At 59.0% G+C, this 19565-nt stretch overlaps 1 protein-coding gene across 10 annotated transcripts in view; it reads left to right on the top strand.

The window, feature by feature from the left end:
- Window positions 1-1511: 1511 nt before the first annotated feature.
- Window positions 1512-19565, top strand: part of ELFN2 (extracellular leucine rich repeat and fibronectin type III domain containing 2) — a 57793-nt gene continuing 39739 nt past the window's right edge. For 2 of the 10 annotated variants that reach the window (XM_082350286.1, XM_082350278.1), the window contains exons 1-2: window positions 8552-8620; window positions 10332-10472. The gene's annotated coding sequence lies outside the window, so the exon portion shown is untranslated. Of the gene's footprint in view, window positions 1594-1952; window positions 2025-3733; window positions 8478-8545; window positions 8621-9178; window positions 9460-10331; window positions 10473-19565 lie in introns of those variants that run through there. The other 8 variants (XM_082350282.1, XM_082350285.1, XM_082350284.1 and 5 more) reach the window with 8 other exon arrangements.

Below are 19565 nucleotides of genomic sequence, written 5' to 3'. Positions count from 1 at the left end.
CTCGTCCTGGACCTGCTTTCCTGTTCTCAGTTGACAGGAGGGAGGAATTTCTGAACAGAGGTTCTGCTCTAGTAATACCTAACTCCCTGGAGTTCCTTGCACACACCAGGTGCTTTCATGCCTCTGTGCCTTTGCACATGCTGTTCCCGCGGCCTGGGACATACTTCTCCACCTTCTTCAGTTGACCAACTCCTACTCATCCGTCGAGATTCAGCTCAGGCAATGGCTTTTTCCAGGGAGTCTCTCCCATTCCTGGCCTGGATGAGATGCTCCTTCTGGGAGTTCCTGCAGCCCGTTCTGCTGTGCACTACTTGAGGACAGGCACTGGTGCACAAGGCCCCATAAAAGTAATTGAGACGCATAGGGCTTGTCCCAGGCAGGGCTTCAACGGGTAGGTTTGCAGGTCCCAGGAGCCGAGAAGGCGCCTGTTTCTTCCTGCACGTGACATGAGCCAAATCTCCTCACCAGGTGCTTGTGTGCCCGTGTGTGTGTGTTGGGTGGGGGTGGGGTTGGAGGTATAGGCCCCGGATGTCAGAGCTTCTTTCTGCATCTCCCACCTCTGTGTGTTTACGTGGGGGGCGGTGGCCAGAGAGAGGCTAGGGCTCAAAGGTCTTAGGAAGCGTCTCTGGGCTGCAGCAGAGACCAGTGTGCCCCTGGGCATACTCCGTGAGGGGTGGGGAAAGGTAGTGAGCGGCAGCCCAGAGCCCTAGCCCAAGGGTAGAGAGACCCGGAGTCTACTACTGTCTCTGCTATCAAGCACGCTGTGTGACCTTGGAGGAGTCACTGCGCTCACCGAGCCTCAGTTGTCTCGCCTGTAAAATGGGAACGCATCAGCCACACTTCTCCGGTTGTCAAAGGTTGAGCACTGGAAAGGCGAGCCGGCGAGCCGGACGGCTGCCGAGAATGCGGTGGGGGGCGGGATCCACCCGTCGTGGGAAGACCAGGGGGCTCGGGCGTCTTCGGGCGGGCGCTGGGGGGCGCTGCGCATCTCCGGCGGCCCGCCCCGCCGCAAGTTTGCCTCCAGCTGTTGAACGAGACGACGGCGGCGGCGGGACCCGGTCCCCGCGGGGTGAGCGGGGCTGGGGACCGGGGCGTGCCGGGGGCTCAGCCGTCCGCGGGGCCGCGGGTGCAGCTGAGGAGCCAGGCGCGGCCCCCGCCCGGCGGGCGTGTGTCTGCGAGCGTGCGTGTGTCCGTGACGGCCTCGAGCCGGGAGAGGGGGCGGGAGGGGTCTTGCTGCGGAGAGGCCTGCGGAAGGCGCGGAGGGCGCGGAGGGCTCGGGCGGCGAGGGCGGCGGACAGACCGCGGCCGCGGCCCCTGACGCACGCTGCGCTCCGGCCCCCTCCCGGGCGCGGGCCCCGGCGAGGCAGACGCGCGGCGGCGGGCGGCGGGGTCTGCGCGCACACGGCGGCTCACAGACACACACCGGCCGCGCCACAGACACACGCCACGCACCGAGCCGCGGTCGGCGCGCCAAGCCCGCCGGGCACCGCGCGCATCGCCCAGCGCTCGCACTCGCACTCGCCCTAGCGCGCAGGCCCCGCAGCCGCCGCGGCCGGAGGCGGCGCTCGGCCCGGAGCCCGGCTGGGGCTGGAGGTGAGTGAATTCCTCCGGATCCGAGCGCCCGCGGCCGGCGGAGACGGTGGGAGTGGGCGCTGGGACCGGAGGATACCCCCTCCGCCAGTGGGGGTGGGGCTTGGGAGGGGGACACAGCCGGGGGAGGATGAGACGGGGAAAGCCACCCCCGGCGCCTCCTGGGTCTGGGGATCCCCGTGAGACCCCCGGAGGACCACCCTGTGCGGGGGGGGGGGGGCGGTGGTGGTGGTGGGCGGAGGCAGGGGTGGGAGGACGAGGAGGACGGTCGGTGAGGTGAGCAGTTTCGAGGGGTGGTGCAGAGGCTTGATGGTGGACGGTCGTGCCAGCCAATGCCACAGCGCACCTCTCTGCCCCCATCTTTGCGAATCGAGGGCCCTCGCTCCCCTCTTTCACGGAGTGCTGCCGGGTCAAGGAATTCATCTTCGTAGCTGGTAAGGGGGGTTTGATTGGTGCGGGATGACAGCTCCAGCGGGAGGGGGCCAGGGTGGGGCTTTCCCCCCCTTCCCCGCAGGAGGGCGATGGGTTTGGTAAGAGGACCGGAATTGGGGAGTGGAGGCTCCCAGGGGGTGGGAACCCTTGCAAAGGCTTTGCCCCTTTCTCTGGTGGCGCTGGTGTGGGGCAAGCAGGGAGGCAGCCCAGGGAAGCAGCAGAAATCGGCAGACTGCAGCTCTGGCAGGGCCAGGGCCACTGCCGGTGTGTGTGTGTGTGTGTGTGTGTGTGTGTGTGTGTGTGTGTTGCATGTGTGGGCTCCAACAACTGGCAGAAGAGGGGGGCAGGGGGGTGGGTGTGTTGGCTGGTGAGGCAGGGTGTGCACGTGGGGAAAGATGTGTGTGCAGGAGTGGACCCCGTGCTCTCTGTACACACACACACACACACACACACACACACTCTGTTGGTGGCTCAGCAGGGTTTCCTCGGAGTGTTTGGAGGGGAGAGGGCTGGTGTGTTTGTCTGTGTGTGCGCTCGGGGAGCTCGTGTCCAGGACAGAGGCGGCCAGGCTGTGGTGTGTCAGGCGTGCCCAAGGAGGGAGACGACAGAGGATGGTGGCACTCACCCTCTCTGGGCTCAGCTTTTGAGAAATGGAGAAACGTGGTACTTGAGGGCACTTTCTGCAGCTCTGGGCTCCCTGCTGTGTCCCGTCCACCTGGACCCCTCCCACCCCAGGGGATGCCTCTGGAGGGCGCTTCGATCCCCTTGCTGAGACACAGGTGTTGGACCGGAGTGTGTGTGTGTGTGTGTGTGTCCGGGCTGCGGCTGTTGGAGGAGAGAAGCTGGGGGGAGGAGGGAGGTGCTGGCAGCACCTGGAGGAATGTGGTGGAAGCTGCAGGCCCCAGGCTGCCAGATTTAATTACTGAGGGACATTTTCATCTGGGGAGCTGCCTCACCCGGGGAGTAATTTGCATGTGTATATGTGTGTGCCTGGCTCGCACACCTGTTCTCAGGGCCTGTGGGCACCTGTGGGACGTGTCCTGTCTAGGCCATCAGCAGGGCATGGGGGCCTGCACATGTGTGTAAACGTGTGTCCTAGGAGAGGAATGTCTGCGCACTCGCTTGCGCACACGCACACACACACACACAGGCACTGTCCGTAAATGCCTGTCCTGAATGAGCTGTGTACATGGGTGAGGACCTCTGGGCCATCGGCCCCTGGGCAGGAAGAAAGAGGAGTAGTTGAAGAGGGTATCAGGGAGCAGTGTGTGTGTGTGTGTGTGTGTGTGTGTATGTGTTTATGTGTGTGACGTCAGTGAGAACCTCTGGGTGTGACATCAGCTCCAGGTTGCCGGTGACGTCACTGGGACAGCAGTGTGAGGGGTCACCCCCAAGGACCGAGTGATGTCAGTGGGAGGGTGAGGGAGGTGTCACGGTGAGGCTGTGTGGCTCAGTGGGGTCACATCCCCTGTGTTGTGAGGGGTGAGAAGGGGAGAGGGATGGAGCCTGGGGGTGAGCAGTTCCTCCCAAGAGGTCCCATTTCCTGAGTGGATGTGGGACCCCTTTCCGTAAGGCCTGCACTCCTAATAGCACATCTCTGCTGCCTACCCCCCGACCCATGGTGTCCTCCCTCCCCCTCCCCTGCCTGGACCCCTGGGTCCTCCCTCCCCCTCCCCTGCCTGGACCCCGCGAGTTCCTGTTCTCCACCCCATCCCAACGGGGTCGCACAGACCCTTGGGCGACTGTGTTCTGGTGAGTGAATGTATGTGTAAGTGCAGGTGACAACAGAAAACGGCTACAACGAGGGAGCCAGAGACCTTAGGTTCTAATCCCACGTTGCCTCTCTGTGTTTTGTGGTTTAGGCATTCCCGTCACCTCTCTGGGCCTCAGTTTCTTGTCTGTCACCTGGAAAGTGGTTAGGGAGGCGAGGGGGGATTACAGGAGATTGTGGGCTTCCGGGGGGCCAGATGCCCAGCACATGATAGAAGGTCAGTCCACGTGAGCCCCATCCCCTGGCCTCCTGTCCCCCAGCCCAGAGCAGCTGCTCCCCTGTTTTGCTTTAAGTCTGGCTTTGTAAACAACTTTCTTTTCTCTCCTTGGATCCTCACAGCAGTCCTGTGAGGCTGGTAGGCTGGCTATTATGTGGCCATTTGACAGATGAGCAAACTGAGGTCCAGAGGGTAAAGTAAGCTGTTGTCGTTTCATTCCTTAGTGAGAACTCCCCTGCTTGGTGGGTGCGGGGAGACCCATTTGATTGGCAGGGCACTCTCATTTAACGGAGGGACAGGGAGCTCTGTGCAGCGGGAGCGAGGAGTGGGAAGTGCCAGGGTGAGGAGCCCAAGGTGGAGAGGTCAGTGGCTGCAGTAGAGGCTGCCTCCTGACTCGGTCCAGTGTCTGCTTGTTCTGCCACCCTATGAGATTCTGAGATGGCCCGGCTGATAGAAGTGGCTGCATCCAGCTGCTAAGCCACCTCTGGTGAGGTCAGCCAGCGGTGCTCATCAGAGGCTCTGTGCCTGCTCCCCAGTATGGCTCCCTTGTCCCCTGATATCTGGTGGGGTGGCTGCTGTGGAAGTAGACCTCGTTCCAGTGACACCTCTGCTGTGTCCTGGCCGTGTGTGACGCGGGGATCAGCTCTCCTGTCTGTCTGCGAGGTGGTAGCTGCTTGCTTTGTGGGCTTGCTGCGCGCGTGTGAGAGTGTGGCATCCCCGCGCAGGGTCGGGAGTGCACCCATCACAGCTACTCTCACCGCTTCAGCTCCGGTGCCCCTGAGCCAGGTCCTGTCTCCTGCCACCTGCCCCCCACCAAATCTGCTACGACTGCGGTGTGCAGACACGACAGCCAGGAAGCAGACTGCCTTAAAGCCCAAGCCTCCTTAACAAGTCAGGCCTCTTTGGGGACAGCGTTAATAGTCCAGAAGGTTATCTCAATCCTCTGTCTCCTGCTGTCCCAGCCCAATCCCCTATTAAATTAACCTTCTTCTGGCTCAACTAGCACCTGGGGCAGAGGCGCTGCCATTAGTACTGGGGATGGTGTCGGGGGGTTGGAATAATAGAACCCCCTCCTCCTCCTCCCAGCTCTGCAGACGCTCCCCAGGGAGGCCCCAGAGAGCCCCTGAGGGCTGGCGAGCCACCTGGGCAAGCTTGCATTCAGGGTGCCAAAGGAAGGGCGCTGGCTGCATGATGCTGCTGACAGCAATAATTATAGTGATAATAATAATGATATTAGCTAATATTCATTGAGTGTGTACTGAGAGCCAGGCCTGGTGGGAAGCTCTTTATAGGGGCACTCATTTAATCCCACAAAGCCTTCTGCAGTAGAGCTATTATTATTCCTCATTTTCCAGATAAGAAACAGAGAGGTTACAGACCAGCTCAGAGCCACACAGCAGTGGAATGAGGACTGGAAGCCCCACGGGTGGACTCTTTGCATCATTAACTGTTAATTGATGAACCCCTTTGCTAGGGAACCCTGGGCATCTTGGGGTGCCCCTGTCTCTGAGGGACCTCTCAGGGCCTTGCTTTGCTTATCTGTAAATGGGGGCAGTGCAGGGAAGCAGTGGGTGTGGCTGCAGGGAGAGAGGACCAGAAAGGCTCCCGGGTCTCAGTCCCCTCTCTGCATTCCTCCTGTGCCCCCTCCCTCCATAGCGACCTGTGACGTTCCCAAAGGTAGCTCCTTGCTCCCCGGTTCTCCCACAGTGCTGGGAGCACAGTGGGTGCTCGGTAGGGGCTCCCCTCGGAGATGGAGGGGATGCTGCTCCAGGATCAGTATCTCCCCCAGGCCTGAGTCTGTCATGGCCTCAGCCGGGGGCCCCTGGCCACTCGGCCACACTCTCCCTGTCTCACTTGTGGAAGAGCAGGGGCTCAGGGTCCACATTCTGCCTCTTTTCTTCCTTGATGTGTGTCCTGGGCAAGAGAATTCACTTCCAGAAGGTTCTGTTTCCTCAATGGAAAGTGAGGGTAGTGGTACTGAATTTCTAACTCTCCCGGGTTGGTTACATAAGAGAATGACAAGCGTGTAGCATTGTGTCTGGCACATAGTAGGTGTCAGTTAGATGATTTCCCTCCCCCTTCCCATCTGTCTCCTTTATTCATTCCTGGTTCCCTGGAATGGGGCTTGGGCTGTGAGTGTGTGTGTGTGTATGTGTGTGTGTCCGTCCTTCCCTCTCTTTTTAGCCTCCACTTTCATCCCCTGAAATGCATAGAAACTCTTTCTTGGAGCCAGGCTGGGGGGCCCAAGGAAGCATGAGAAGGGCCTGGGAGCTGCATACCCCACAGCTGGAGCATGTAGAGGGGCTGGGGGTGGCAGGGCATGTCTTTGTGGGTGTGTCTATGCGTGTGTGTGCACACTGGTCACCACCTCTCTCAGGGGCAAGCGGGGAGCCATTCCCAAGGGCCCAACCTTGTGTCTCAAGCCTGACTCAGTTTCCCTCCCTGGCCTATTTCTATCTTTTCTCTTCCCCTTGGATCTTGGGGAGACACAAGCTGTGGGGTCAGCCTGCCTGCCAGCCTCCCTTCCTTGCCCTTCTCATTACCTGCGGGGGTCTCCTGTCCGTCTCTCCCACCGCGTGTCAGCTCCAAATGGGTAGAGACAAGTGGGCCCTCAAAGAATACTTATTGAACAACTTTTTTTCATTTACGTGCTATGGAGGATGGGCTGATGTATTTTGTATTCAGTCCACATACACACACACACACACACACACACACACACACACACACACACACACAATTATAAGTATGTCTCACCCAGGGATAACTGCTATGCCCAGGACTCAGGTGGAAACCCCCAGAGATGAGCTCCTGTCCTGAGGAGACACGAGACACCTGGACCATCTTCCAGGTGCCCGGCGTGGGGACTGCACGCAGTAGGGCTTGCTTGACAGGCGGTCCCTGTTAGGCTGTGGCCTGACTGACTGGGGGCTGGTGCTGAGCCAGCCTTGTAAGCAGGGCTGGAGAGGTTGGGACGACTTCTGCTCTGGGCACTGTAGAGCCCCCATGATTGCACACCTGCTACGTGCCAGGCACAGGGCGAAACACTCTCTATTATCTTGTTTAATTTTGGCTGGAGTATTGTGGAAGAGGTCCAGCCGGCCTCTGGGTAGGGGCATGCCAGGTGGAGACCATGTGAGCCGAGGTCTGGAGGTAGGAAAGCCCGGAGTGGATTTTGGGAAGATGAGTCTGGACATGTAGTTTGGGGATCAACCACACAACAACCTAAATAACACTAAAATCTGGACTAAGAAATCCAGCATTATCCTTTTTGCCAGAGAGTGCCAGAGTCTCTGGGTGTTTGTTAAAATGCAGATCCTCGGGCCCTGCCTGCTGAGATTTGGATTCAGTACGGTGGATGTGGAGCCCAGGAACCTGCATTTTTAGTGCATTTCCAGAAGATGAATTCGCCTGTGTTAGCTGGGTGGATGGCAGCTGAGGGGGCTGCTGCATGTTCCTGGGGATCTTCCGGACTCCTCCCACGCAGCCTGGGAGGCAGAAACCCGGTTTCCAGAGGAGCCTGAGCTCAAGGAAGTGAGGTGCCCTGCCTTGGGTGACACAGCAGCAAGACCGAGACCGATACTGACTAATACTAATAATCTTCGTGTTCACTGACTGATGTTCTAAGCTCAAGGAGTCCTTCAGTAAATCCTCAGAACGACCCTCTGCATCATCCCTGTTGCACAGAGGAGAAACGGAGGCAGAGTGTGCGGTCACAGTTCAAGGCCTCACTGCTGGGAAAGGCCTGAAGTGCGGTGGGGATGAAATGAGGCTGGAGAGGGCCTCCCTCAGCATCTTGGACGGAGCTATGCCCTGATGCCCTCCGTCTCCCTTCCTTTGGTGCGAGGGCGCGGGTGGAGCTGAGCCTGCGGCTGTGCGTGTGAGCAGAGGCCAGAGGCGGGGGTGGAGGGGGGAGCAGAGAAGCCTGGACGAAGGCGGAGAGCCAGGAAGGCGTCCCGGAGGAGGCGGCGACGCAGAGTCTCGTAACAGTGGCCCGAGGCTGTTATCCGGTGGGCGCTCTGGCCGCGGCAGGTCCGGGTCTGGCGGGCGGCGGGGTGCGTCAGTCCCCGGTGCGCGTCCCTGGCTGGCCCACGCGGTGCACGCGGGCGCAGCCCCCCGCTGGGCACGTGCGCGGCGGCGGGGTGGGCGGGAGCTCGCACACACCCTCCGCCCCGGGTCCCCCGTCCCCCGCCCGCGCGGCAGCGAGGCCCCGCGGGGTCCCAGACCCGCCGGCCGCCGCTCTGCTGCGCCCGCGCCCCGCGCGGCAGGCCCGGCTGGGTTTCCGCCTTACTTCCCTGTGCTTAGAATTTGCAGCCGCATCCCCTGGCGCTCGCAGCCAATTTCACGGCCTCTGGGCTCGGCGCGGTGCTCGGGATCGTAAACCGGGCAGTGCGCGGGGAAAGGGGACGGAGGGGGCGACGGAAACGAGGACCAGCCGAGTTGTTGGCCAGGGGGTGTGTGGGTCAGGTGGGTGTGGACGGCGGGGGGGCGGGGCGCCGCCGTGAACTGCCCTGGGAGAGCTGGGCGGATGTGCAGGCGTGGCCATGTGTGTCCGGAGCCGGAGCCGTACCCGCTTTGGGAGCTAGCTTGGGACATGTATGTGTTGGCCTGTGAGTCTTTTCAGGGACCCCTGTGCCCGTGGGCATGTTTGTCTGGGTGTGTATGGTGAAAACTGTGTGTGTGTGTGTGTGTGTGTGTGTGTTGGGGGACCGTCCCCAGTGAGTGGGCGCCGGTGTGTTTCTGTGGGTGTGTTGACATGTGTCTGTGCAGTGTGCCCAGGCATGTTGGCACATGTGCTGGTCTGCAAGTTGGGGCAGACACCCCTGTGTCTGGGTTCTGTGGGCAGCTGGGTACAGCGCATCTGAGTCTGTGTGCACATGTGTGTCGGAGGGAGTGTGAAATTCTGGTGTGTTGGTTGCCGTCTGGGTGTGCCCTGTGGCTGCTGGTGTGTGTGTGGGGGGGGCATATAGTGTGCAGCCTGGGGTGCATCCCATCCCTGCTGCCACTGGGCTCAGGGTCAAGTGTGAGCCGGGTAGCTAGGGGGAGGGTGTCCCTCCGGACCTGGACCTGGAGCAAGCTGGCTGCTTCCTCCTCCTCTGCCTCTGCGTGTGGGTGGTGGATTTGAGGTATGGCGTGATGGGGGGCGGGTTGGGGGGGGGCCGAGAGTGTGTTTCTGTTTTGTCGCTGCCGCTGGCTGCCAGCACTCAGTGGGTATACATATGTTTGTGAATGGCAATGTCGAGGGGGCCGAGGTGTGAGCCCCTGCCTGCGGGGGAGGGCCAAGAGTACCATCTGGGCTGATGGGGTGCGGGGCCAGACAGAGAGAGGGGCCTCCGCGGGAAGGGAATGAGTGTGTGCGTGTGCACGTGTGCGCACAGACGGAGGGCAGATTCGGCCGAGGCACGTCAGTCTGGGAGTCTGTGTGTCTGTGCACGTGGAGGTCAGGCAGGTACGTTGCTCTAAGGGTGTGTGAGCACGTATGGCGGGCGGTGGGGCAGAGGTATTACACCTGGTGGCGCACAGGCGGGGGGCCCCAGGGGTGGGTGCCAGTCCTTGCAAAGTTCTGAATAAGAGATGTGCTGGGGTGGGAGAGGGGTGCTTGTTCCCTGCAGCAGAGGGGATGGGGCCCAGCTGTAGGAGGGAGTGGGCCGAGCGGGTGTTGGGGTGACCAAGAGGAGGGCGGCGTGGTTGGAGGGGTGTACGTGGGTGCCGGGCATCAGGCCAGCGTGAGGGTGTGTGTGGCCATCCCCACCTGGGTGTGTGTCTGTGACCGGGAGTGAGGTGTGGGGCTGGGACAGTCACTTAGGAGGACCATCCAGGCTGAGAGGCCCAGCAGGGGGTGAAGAACACGGGATGGGATGAGGTGGGTGGGAGTGGGGGCCCTTTAGCTCCCAGAAAATCTCTCCATCTGTTGCTTGCACCTCCTGCCCAGGGGCCGAGGAGGGATTGGAAGAAGCCCTGCGGCCCCTGGCTCCTCCCCTCTCCTCACCCGAGAACCCTGTGGGGTAGGGTGGGGAGTCCCCAACCCTCCATCTGCGTCTTGAGGCCCTTCCCTTCCCTCTTTCCTGCCCCATCATCTTTCTGTCTCCATCTCTCTGCTCTCATCTCCCTCCATTCCTCCCCTTCCTCTGCCTCCCTCTTCTCGCTCACACTGATATTCATTTGTGGTATATTCGGTTACCATGGGAAACCTAAGAAAGAAGTGAGTGTACCCTTCAAGACTTCAGCATTTTTCCCTCCTCCCTCCGTCCTGCTGTCCCCCTCCCTCTCCTCCTCTCCTCTCCCTCCCTCCCCTTTCTCCCCCTCGCCTCCTTCTCGCAGAAGGAGAGGACTTGGGTGAGGAGCTGCTGCCGCCCCGAGCTGGGCCAGGACCTGAGACTCCATTGCTGCCGCCACTGCTGAGACCAGGCCAGGCACAGAGCTTCGCTGGCCAGAGGGGCTCCCTCTGCCCGCAGAGATCTGGTAAGGACAGGGTTCTTCTGACGGTGTGCGAGTGTGTGGCTGTTGTGAGCACGGCTCACGTGACCTGGTCTTGAAAACCCGTGATGTAGCCCAGCCTCTGCCTCGTTTGTCCCTTCCTGCCCTGCCTCACCCCTGCCCCCAGCTGCCGGTACCCCAACTCTGCTCCCCCCCAGCTTCCCTTCCACAGGGCCTGTGAGGCAGCTGGCCGTGGTGGGCCTTTGGGGGGCTGGAACAGATCCACTGGGGAGGGTGGGGAGGCAGCCCCTGTTGGCTCAGAGAACCCACTCCTGCCCCTTTGCCCGGCTGAGAGCCTGAGCCTGGCCTGCCTGCACCCCAGCAGGGCAGGGGGCATCTGTGCCCCAGCTGGGGGTGGCGGGACCAGCCTCCAGGGGATGGCCTGGGAGAACATGGCCTCTTCTGTCTCGGGTGGGGGCCTTTCCACATAGAGAGGGACAGACGGAGGGGCCGGGAGTGAGCTGGGAGCAGGGGACGCGCCGGCAGAGCCAATACCAGGCCTGATCCAGTGTCATTGAATTTGGGAGGAGGCAGGGGAGCAGTGTGACACTAGGAGGCCGCAGGCAGGCCGCCGGCAGGAGCTGTCCCGGCTGGGGCTGGTGGCTGCCCTGGAGAGGAGAGGCCGAGGCTGTCACTGTCACCGTGGCTGTGTTGGTGGTGGCCACGTGGAGGGAGCTGTTGTCCAGGCGGGGCGCTGAGTGACGTGGTTGCTGTGGCGAGGGAGCCGCCTCTGTGGCATTGTGGTCTCCATGGAGAGAGGAGGAGACAGAGGGAGGAGGCTGGCTGTCTGGGCTTGCTGTTGGTGGTTGCTAAGGAGAGGGAGATGCCGTTTCTAAGATGTGGTGGTCCCCGTGTGGAGGGGCCGTGGCTGCCAAGGTGTTGGGGTTCCCTGGGGAAGGGCTGGTGATGGGTGCTCTGGAGGGGGCTTGTGGTGGGTACTCCATGGAGGATGGGGTGGGGGGGTGATGGGGGAGGGGCTGCTGCTGTGGACTTGGTATTGCTGGCACAGGCTGAAGCAGGGTTCTTTGGTGGGGGCAGTGAGGCACACTGGGTGGGTCTGAGCTGTGCTCCCCACTTACGTTGCGCATCCTGCCCTGTCCAGGCCAGACTGGGGCCCCTGCTGCACCACTGGCATCCCTCCTCCCACTGTGGCCCGTCCTTCCCTCCCACTTCGTGGCCAAGCTCTCCTGCCTCTGTTCCTTGAGCCCTCTCCCTCCTCGGGCACTTGGAGCATACTAGTCCCCCATCTGGACGCATGTTCCCTCCTTGTCCCCAAATGACTTCGTCCCCATCCTTTGTGTTTGCTGAGCTCTGGGAAGCCTGGCATTGATGCCTGCCTTTGAGGTATCAGATAGGGGAAGTGACTTGCCCAAGGTCACACAGCATGCACGTGCTGGGCCTGGGATTTGACCCTGGGTGCCTGCCTCCCCAGATATTCAACTCACCAGGCCTAACTCCTCCCCCAGGATTCCGGCCCCCCCCACCCCGCCTCCCGCCATTCAGAGTTGTCTCTCTTCCCTCAGTCCCCAGGTATTCATTTCATTTTAGTAACAGTAGGAGGCAGCGTGGAAGAGCACAGAGTTCCGAGTTTGAATCCTGGCTCTGTCACAGCTGTATGACTCTGTGCCTCAGTTTCCCCTTCTGTAAAATGGAGATGATGCACATGCCTCTCGAGGTTGCTGTCACTTGGGATAATATCTGGATGCTCTGGTTCCTGGCACCTAGTAGACTCTCAGTAAGCGGTAACCACCACCATCATTGTAATTTCTTTAAAAAATGATTTTCTGACATGTCTGGGGTGGACAAGGTGCCTTCTCACCAGAGATCTGCCTCATTTTGTCCTTTCCTGTGTTCACTGAGCAGCGGAGGTATTGACCTGACATCAAGGAAGCAGGAGGCGGGGCTTGGAGAGGAGGAGGGTCATGCAGCACCTTGGTCGGGGAGCCAGGACGGAACCAGGTGTGGCTGGCTTCCTGTCCGGTGCTCCCTGCCTGCTTGCTCCAGGGGCCTGGGTGTGCACTTTAATCATGTGGGCCTTGTCCCCTGAGCTGTGCCTGAGCCCCCAGCCTCCTGGCTTCCTCCCAAGGGCCCAGTGTTCTGCCAGCTCAGCCAGCCCTGGCTGGTGGTACCCTGGGAGTATCAGGGGAAGTCTGTTCTGTCAAGCTTGGCACCACCAGGGGACAAGCCAGGCAAGGGACTGAAAAGGATATCCAAAGAGGGACTTTTTAGGGGTTTGGGGAGTGACAAGCAGGATGTCTTTTGAGTGACAGAGATCTGAGTTCAGATCCTGCCTCTGCCACTGTCTAGGTGGATGGCCCTAGGCATGTTTCTCTACCTTTCTGGACCTCAGTTTCTTTTTTTTCCTTTTTTTTAATAATTAAAAAAAAAAAAAAATATATATATATATATATTTAATCATTTATTTTTTGGCTGCATTGGGTCTTAGCTGCGGCACCCAAGAGTTTTCAGTGCAGCACGTGAGCTCTTCGTTGTAGCGCACAGGCTTCTCTCTAGTTGTGGCGCGCAGGGTCATTAGTTGCGGTGCGAGGGCTCTCTAATTGTGGCACACAGGCTTAGTTGCCCCGCAGCATGTGGGATCTTAGTTCCGTGACCAGGGATCGAACCGGTGTCCCCTGCATTGCAAGATGGATTCTTAACCACTGGACCACCAAGGGAAGTCCCTGGACCTCAGTTTCTTCATCTGTATAACGGGTATGATAAGAATCCCTACCTCACCTTGCCAATGTGAGGCAGGGGAATGAAGTTAAAGCACTGGGCTTGGTGCCTGGGGAGGTGTTTCCTGCAGCAGCAGCTGCTCTCTCTAACCTGTCAGCCTTCTCACCTTTCTGGCTGACTTGGGTAAGAGGAGAGAGAGAGTGGTCCTGAGTGGTCCCAAATGGCAGAAGTGGGACCAACCAGGCACAGACCTCAGTTCATCACAAGAGACTTTCTAACAGAGCTGTCTTGGGATAGAGAGAAGGAGGTTCTGAGCGCTCTAAATACAGTGAGACCACAGAAGGCTGGCAGGAGCACAGAGTTTGGGATTACAAGACCCAGGTTCACGTCCTAATGTTGCCCTTTATGGGTTGTGGGATCTTGGGAGCCTCAGTTTCCCCACCTGCAAAATGGGAGGAATAATAATGGAACAAGGGTTACTTTGTTTTATAAATTTTATATATATATATATATATTTTTTTTTAAGTTAGATTTTAATTTTATTTGTAAATTTTAAAAAATTAACTAATTAATTTATTTTTGGCTGCATTGGGTCTTCGTTGCTGTGCGCAGGCTTTCTCTAGTTGTGGTGAGCGGGCATACTCTTCGTTGTGGTGCGCGGGCTTCTCATTGCGGTGGCTTCTCTTGTTGCGGAGCATGGGCTCTAGGTGCACGGGCTTCAGTAGTCATGGCTCGCGGGCTCTAGAGCGCAGGCTCAGTAGTTGTGGCTCATGGGCTTAGCTGCTCCGTGGCATGTGGGATCTTCCCAGACCAGGGCTCAAACCCGTGTCCCCTGCATTGGCAAGCGGATTCTTAACCACTGCGCCACCAGGGAAGTCCCAAGAGCAAGGGGTACTTTAAATGAATTCAGGTAAGTGGAAGAGGCCAGGCATTTTCCCACACGCTCCAGGTGTCATTGAATTCCCCAGCCTTTGCACTTGCTGTTCCTTCTACAGGAGTGGCCGTTGCTTCTGTGCCTGTTGCTGCTCCCCAGGCTTGTGGCGTACATGGCTGTCTCCTGTTCTGTCTCATTGTCACCTCCTCAGGGAGGCCCTCCCTGACCACACTGTTCATTGCTCTCGTTCTTCCCTCTCTCTTTGTTTCCTTCTAGCCCCTACCACAACCTATGCTATTTTGTTTATTTACTTCTTCATTATCCACCCTCCTACCGTGAGAGCTTAGAGTATCAGCTCTGTGAAGGCAGGAGCTTTTTCCGTCTTGTTCCCTGTTCCATCCTAAGGGCCTTGAATGGGGTCTGGCACATAGTAAATGCTCAATAAATATGTGGTGAAGGCGTGGGCTAACCCCGCCAGCTACCCTGGGAAGTCTTCTCATCATTTCCATTTTACACATGAGGAAAGTGGCTCTAGGGAAGCCTGGTAAACTGCCTGTGAACATGCAGCTGGAAGTAGGTGGCATACCTGGCATTTGACACCAGATTGGGCTGATTCCGGGTCAAGTGCTTTTCCTGCTGCGCTACACCGCCTTGCTGGGGAGCTTTGCATTTTAGGTTAGAGAGTTTAGGCTTTACTCTGAACACAGAGGCAGAATCACAGAAAGGCTATTAAGTAGGGAAGGGTCCTGCCTGAAGGAAAACCTTTTGTTAGCAGCCAGAATTGTCAAAAGAAATCAGTTCAGCTGCTCACTACCTGTGTGGCCTTAGGCAAATTAAACCATGCTGTGTCTCAGTTTACATGTCTATAAAATAGGGATACTATCTTGAATCAGTTCAGCTGCTCACCACCTGTGTGGCCTTAGGCAAATTACTTAACCGCTCTGTGTCTCAGTTTACATGTCTGTAAAATGGGGATACTATTTTGGCTGATCTGGGCTGGCTTCTGGGAGGCAGTGGGCTTTGACCTTTGATTTGCAGCCTTGGCTTCAAGTCCCCCTCCCCAGGGTGGAAAGAACAGTGTCTGCTGAATCACCCTGGTCCTGGGGGCCTCACTGCCGGCCCTGAGGGATTTGAGATTTTGACTTCTGAACAGGGGATATTTTAAGTGCTTGGGACAGGCCATTTTCTGCCCTAGCAGCCTGGGCTCTCTTGTCCTACCCCACCCCCACCTCCCTTAAAGAAAGAGAGAAGATCAGAGAGGAGAGAGAAGGTTTTAATTGAGCACCTACTATGCACCAGAGCCATTCCTATTTGTATCCCCTTTCACAGTCACAGCAGCCCCTGCAGAGTATAGTCGTTATGCCCATTTTACAAATGACCAGACTCAGGCTTGGGGAAATTCTCCATGGGGCACAGAGCAGGGATTTGGACCTAGGCTCGGAGGCTCCTGTCTGCTTTGTCTCGGAAGAGGGGAGAGAGTGATGGAGGTGCCCGGGATGGGTCTGCTCTGGGGTTACCCAGGGAGTGAGCTATTGGTCTCAGCCCCCTCAGGATGGAGCTTAGAGTGGCCCCGGTTTCAGAGGCTGGACCTTGAGGGGTTGCGGATGGGCAGACCGCTCCCACCAGCCTGGCTCCCCCCACGCCAACTGCTGGCAGCCTCACTAGCCCCGGGAATAGATCTGGCCTTGTGTGCGGTTATCCCAGTGTCTCACTCAAGACCCCATTTGTTTGGGGAGGAGAAAGGGGGGTCTGTGGTGCCCAACAGAGGTGGGATTCATGGACAGGGCTGGGGCGGGGGTAGCCTGCCTGGTACGGGCCAGGCCTGGAGGAGGGCCAGGAGGGAGTGAGAGGAGGGGGCTGGGGCATGGCCTGGGGTCCTGCCTGGGGCAGAGTCTTGGGCCGGGGGCTGTGTGGATGGAGGTGCGGCAGGAGGGGTGTGGGAGTCCCACTCTCATGACTCCTGGTCTGAAGGAAGGAGAGCATGTCGCTCTGTCCTGAGGGAGCCCCAGGTGTTAGGGGAGGTGGGGAGAGACCGAGCCATCAGGATCCTTGTTGGAGGGAGACACAGCCCTGACTCCAGGGAGTGCCCAGTCTGAGGGGAGATAGAGCCTCGACTCCCAGGAGCCCCAGTCTGAGGGCGGAGGCACTGTGGGTGTTCTGGGCTCCATCTGCTTTCTGAGTGCAGGAGGAGAGGATGATCCCACTGAGTGGAGTCTCCCCGAGTTCTGGGAAGCCTTCCTGGAAGAGGCAGTCCCTGAGGACTGGGAAGGGGTTGGATTCAAGGCAGCGCCTACAGGAGGGCCTGTTCTGTGGTTGGAAGCAAGGCCCGGTGGGTTAGATCCTGATTCTGAGTGGTCATGTGCACCTGAATCTCAGTTTGCTCATTTGTGAAATGGGGACACTGCTGGGCACCTGGAGGGGATGGGATGAGATAGGCTTGGAGGGAGGAGAACCTGTAGACAGTAGGCCCACAGGGCTATTGGGGGCTGCATGGTGAGTAAGGCCTGAGGAGTTCCAGAAGCTGACGAAAGCCCATTCCCCCACCCCCTGCCTCCACCTGGGGTCACAGCTCAACTAACCCAGCTTCAATCTTTACCGGCATAGGAGGGAGGGCAGACTCTGGGCTGAGCTGTGAGGTGGAGACAAGAGCTCCTTCTTGCCTCCAACTTGCTGTGTGACCCTGCCAAGTTCCTCACTCTCTCTGGCCCTCAAGGGTTGAGTTGGGGCCAGCCAAGGACCCCGAGCATCCTAGCAGGAGACAGACCACAGAGAGGGGTCAGCAAAGCACAACAGGTACCCCAGACGATGGTGGCTCAGGGGCCCTGGAGCTAGGCAGAGCCTGGGGGAGCAAGGCCTTTCCTGCCTCTGCCAGACACTCTGGGGTGCTGGCTTGGGGACAGCAGGTCAGAGCAGAGAAACTCCTGGGGCTATAAAAGGGAGTGACACAGTGGTCAAGCATGTGGGCCCAGGCCTAGGGTCAACTCCTGATTCTGCCCATAACAAGTGCCTCAGTATCCTCATCTGTAGAATGGGAATAAAAATAGTACCCACCTCATAATGTGGAAACTATAAAGTGCTTGGCACTGCACCTGGCATACAGTGAGTGCTCAATAAATGCTGACTCTGCTTCTGGTGGTGGGAGCAGGCAGGCAGGGCTTCACGGCCATTCCAGCCACCACCTTTTAGGCTGTTGAGGACAGGCTGTGGCTTACGGAATCCCAAAGCCTGGGGTGCTGGGCCAGGAAATGTGGGGGTGTCTGCCACCGTGGCTCTTCCCACTCTCCCCAGTGCCTGCTGAACAAGATGCTGTGGAAAGAGCCAATGAATTTCGGAGAAGGCAGCGTGGGTTCCATCCCAGCTCATTCATCCCCTTGCTGCCTGGCTCTGAGCAAATCATTTTCTGAACCTCAGTGTCTTCATCTATAAAATGGGATCAAGGGCCTTCATGAGGATTAAGTGAGAGGATACAGGAAGGCAGCATCCATCTGCCCCTTCTGTACAGATGCGTGTTGGTACCTACTGTCTCCTGTAACTGCCCTGCTCTTCCCCTCTCTGATTTGGTGCTGAGGTTGCTGGCAGGGAAGGGGCTTTGGAGACGGAGTTCCCAGCTTGGTTGAGATGGCAGCTGACCCAGAAGCTCTGTCCTGGATTCAGGAGGGAGCTTGGGGTGGGGGTTGTCCTCGGGGACCATCTGGGCTTCCAGGGAAGCTGCAGATGCTGAGGGACCCGGGGAGGGTTGGGAGTTGGGCTTTTTAAATTATTATTATTAATTAATTTATTTTATTTTATTTTTGGCTGCATGGGGTCTTTGTTGCTGCGTGCGGGCTTTCTCTAGGTGCAGTGAGCTGGGGTGCCTCTTAGTTGCGGTGTGTGGGCTTCTCATTGCGGTGGCTTCTCTTGTTGCGGAGCACGGGCTCTGGGCATGCGGGCTCAGTAGTTGTGGCACGTGGGCTCAGTCGTTGTGGCACATGGGCTCAGTAGTTGTGGCTCGCGGGCTGTAGAGCACAGGCTCAGTGGTTGTGTGCTCTAGAGCGCAGGCTCAGTAGTTGTGGCGCACGGGCTTAGTTGCTCCGCGGCATGTGGGATCTTCCCAGACCAGGGATCGAACCCGTGTCCCCTGCGTTGGCAGGCAGATTCTTAACCACTGTGCCACCAGGGAAGTCCGGGAGCTGGACTTTGATGAGGAATCAGGACCCCAGAGCACTGGAGAGTCCCAGCCAGCAGGGTCTGCACCCACTCCTGTGCTCACTGACAGGCTGATGCCCAGAGAGGTCCTGGCCCAGGGTCATCCTGCCCTGACTGGCTGGGCTGAAAGTAGAATGTGTTCTGGTAGCTTCTAGCTTAGGCACTCTCACGTTCCACGGCCCCTGGGCCAGGCTGAAGTGGCTCTGTCTGGACAGGGTCACCCAGGGCCTGGGCTGAGCTTTCTTAGCTCTGCCTCTGTCTCTCTCTCTGTCTCCTTCTGCCCACCCTCTGGCCTGTGCCACTCGCGCAAACAGCCTGGCCCTGTCTGTTTGCCACCGGAGGGAGGGGGATGGACTAAAGCTGGGCGTGCATGGGTGTGAGCACACGTGCCCCGGGTGGTTTTGTGTGTTTGTTGTGTGTTGGAGGGTGTGCATCCCCCTTCTAACTAGGGGCCTGACACATGCTCTCTGTGTGTGAAATAGAGAGGGACAGGCTGCTGGCCTTCCCTGTCACTGGGGGCCCTTCCCTGTCACTGGGGGCCCTTCCCTGTCACTGGGGGCCCTTCCTCATGTTTCTGGGCACCGGCGGACACCTGTACGCCATGTTTTCTTCCCCATGGGATTTGCTTCACGGCCTCTACCCAGGAGGCCCTGACTCCGCGCTCCAGGCACCTCCCCTCAGGGCACAACGGGGCCCATCCTCATCCACCTCGGCCTGGGGTCTCCTCGCACGGCTGTGTCTGTGCTGTGGATGGCTGGGTTGGTCACAGTTTTTCCACTTTCACCAGTAGTGCACGACTTCAAATCCTCACCCCACGCCTCTGACCCAGATGGGCCGCCCTGTGACAGGGGTGGGCTTGTTTGTGGGCGTCTGCTGCCGGGGCTGAGTGTGGACGTCTGGGCTGAGGGTTTTAGGCGGGACCCCCATTCTGGATGGGATTCCTGCCTGTGGGACTCACTGGGACCTGGGGAGGGGTGGGGTGTGGGGGGCCTGGGCCGGGAAGCCCCCGGCTGTCCCTGGAGCAGGATGCCGGAGACCGGGATGGCTGTAGCAGTGCTGGCGGGCCCTGCTGCCCCGTGCCATCCCCACTTTCTGGGTCCCAGGACCAGTGGGCCTTGGGCCATCGGTGCCAAGGGGAGCTGCTTCATCACCTGGCTGCCCAGGGCCCCTGAGTGGCACAAGAGTGCCCGATGCCTTCTGGAGCTGGGGGTGGGGGAGGGGGGGTGAGTGACAACCACAGAAGGAGGAGGTACAGGAGGCTGGGGCAGGGTCCGGAGGCCTGGCCCCCAGCCTGCACTCTCACTCCCTGGGGCCTGAGTCTGGTCAGTCCCAGGACTTCTTCG

Source organism: Balaenoptera borealis (genome assembly GCF_965194805.1).
Source record: "Balaenoptera borealis genome assembly, chromosome: 13".
NCBI lineage: Eukaryota > Metazoa > Chordata > Mammalia > Artiodactyla > Balaenopteridae > Balaenoptera > Balaenoptera borealis.
The sequence above is the reverse complement of the archived record's forward strand: the minus strand, read 5'-3'. Positions and strand labels throughout refer to the sequence as shown.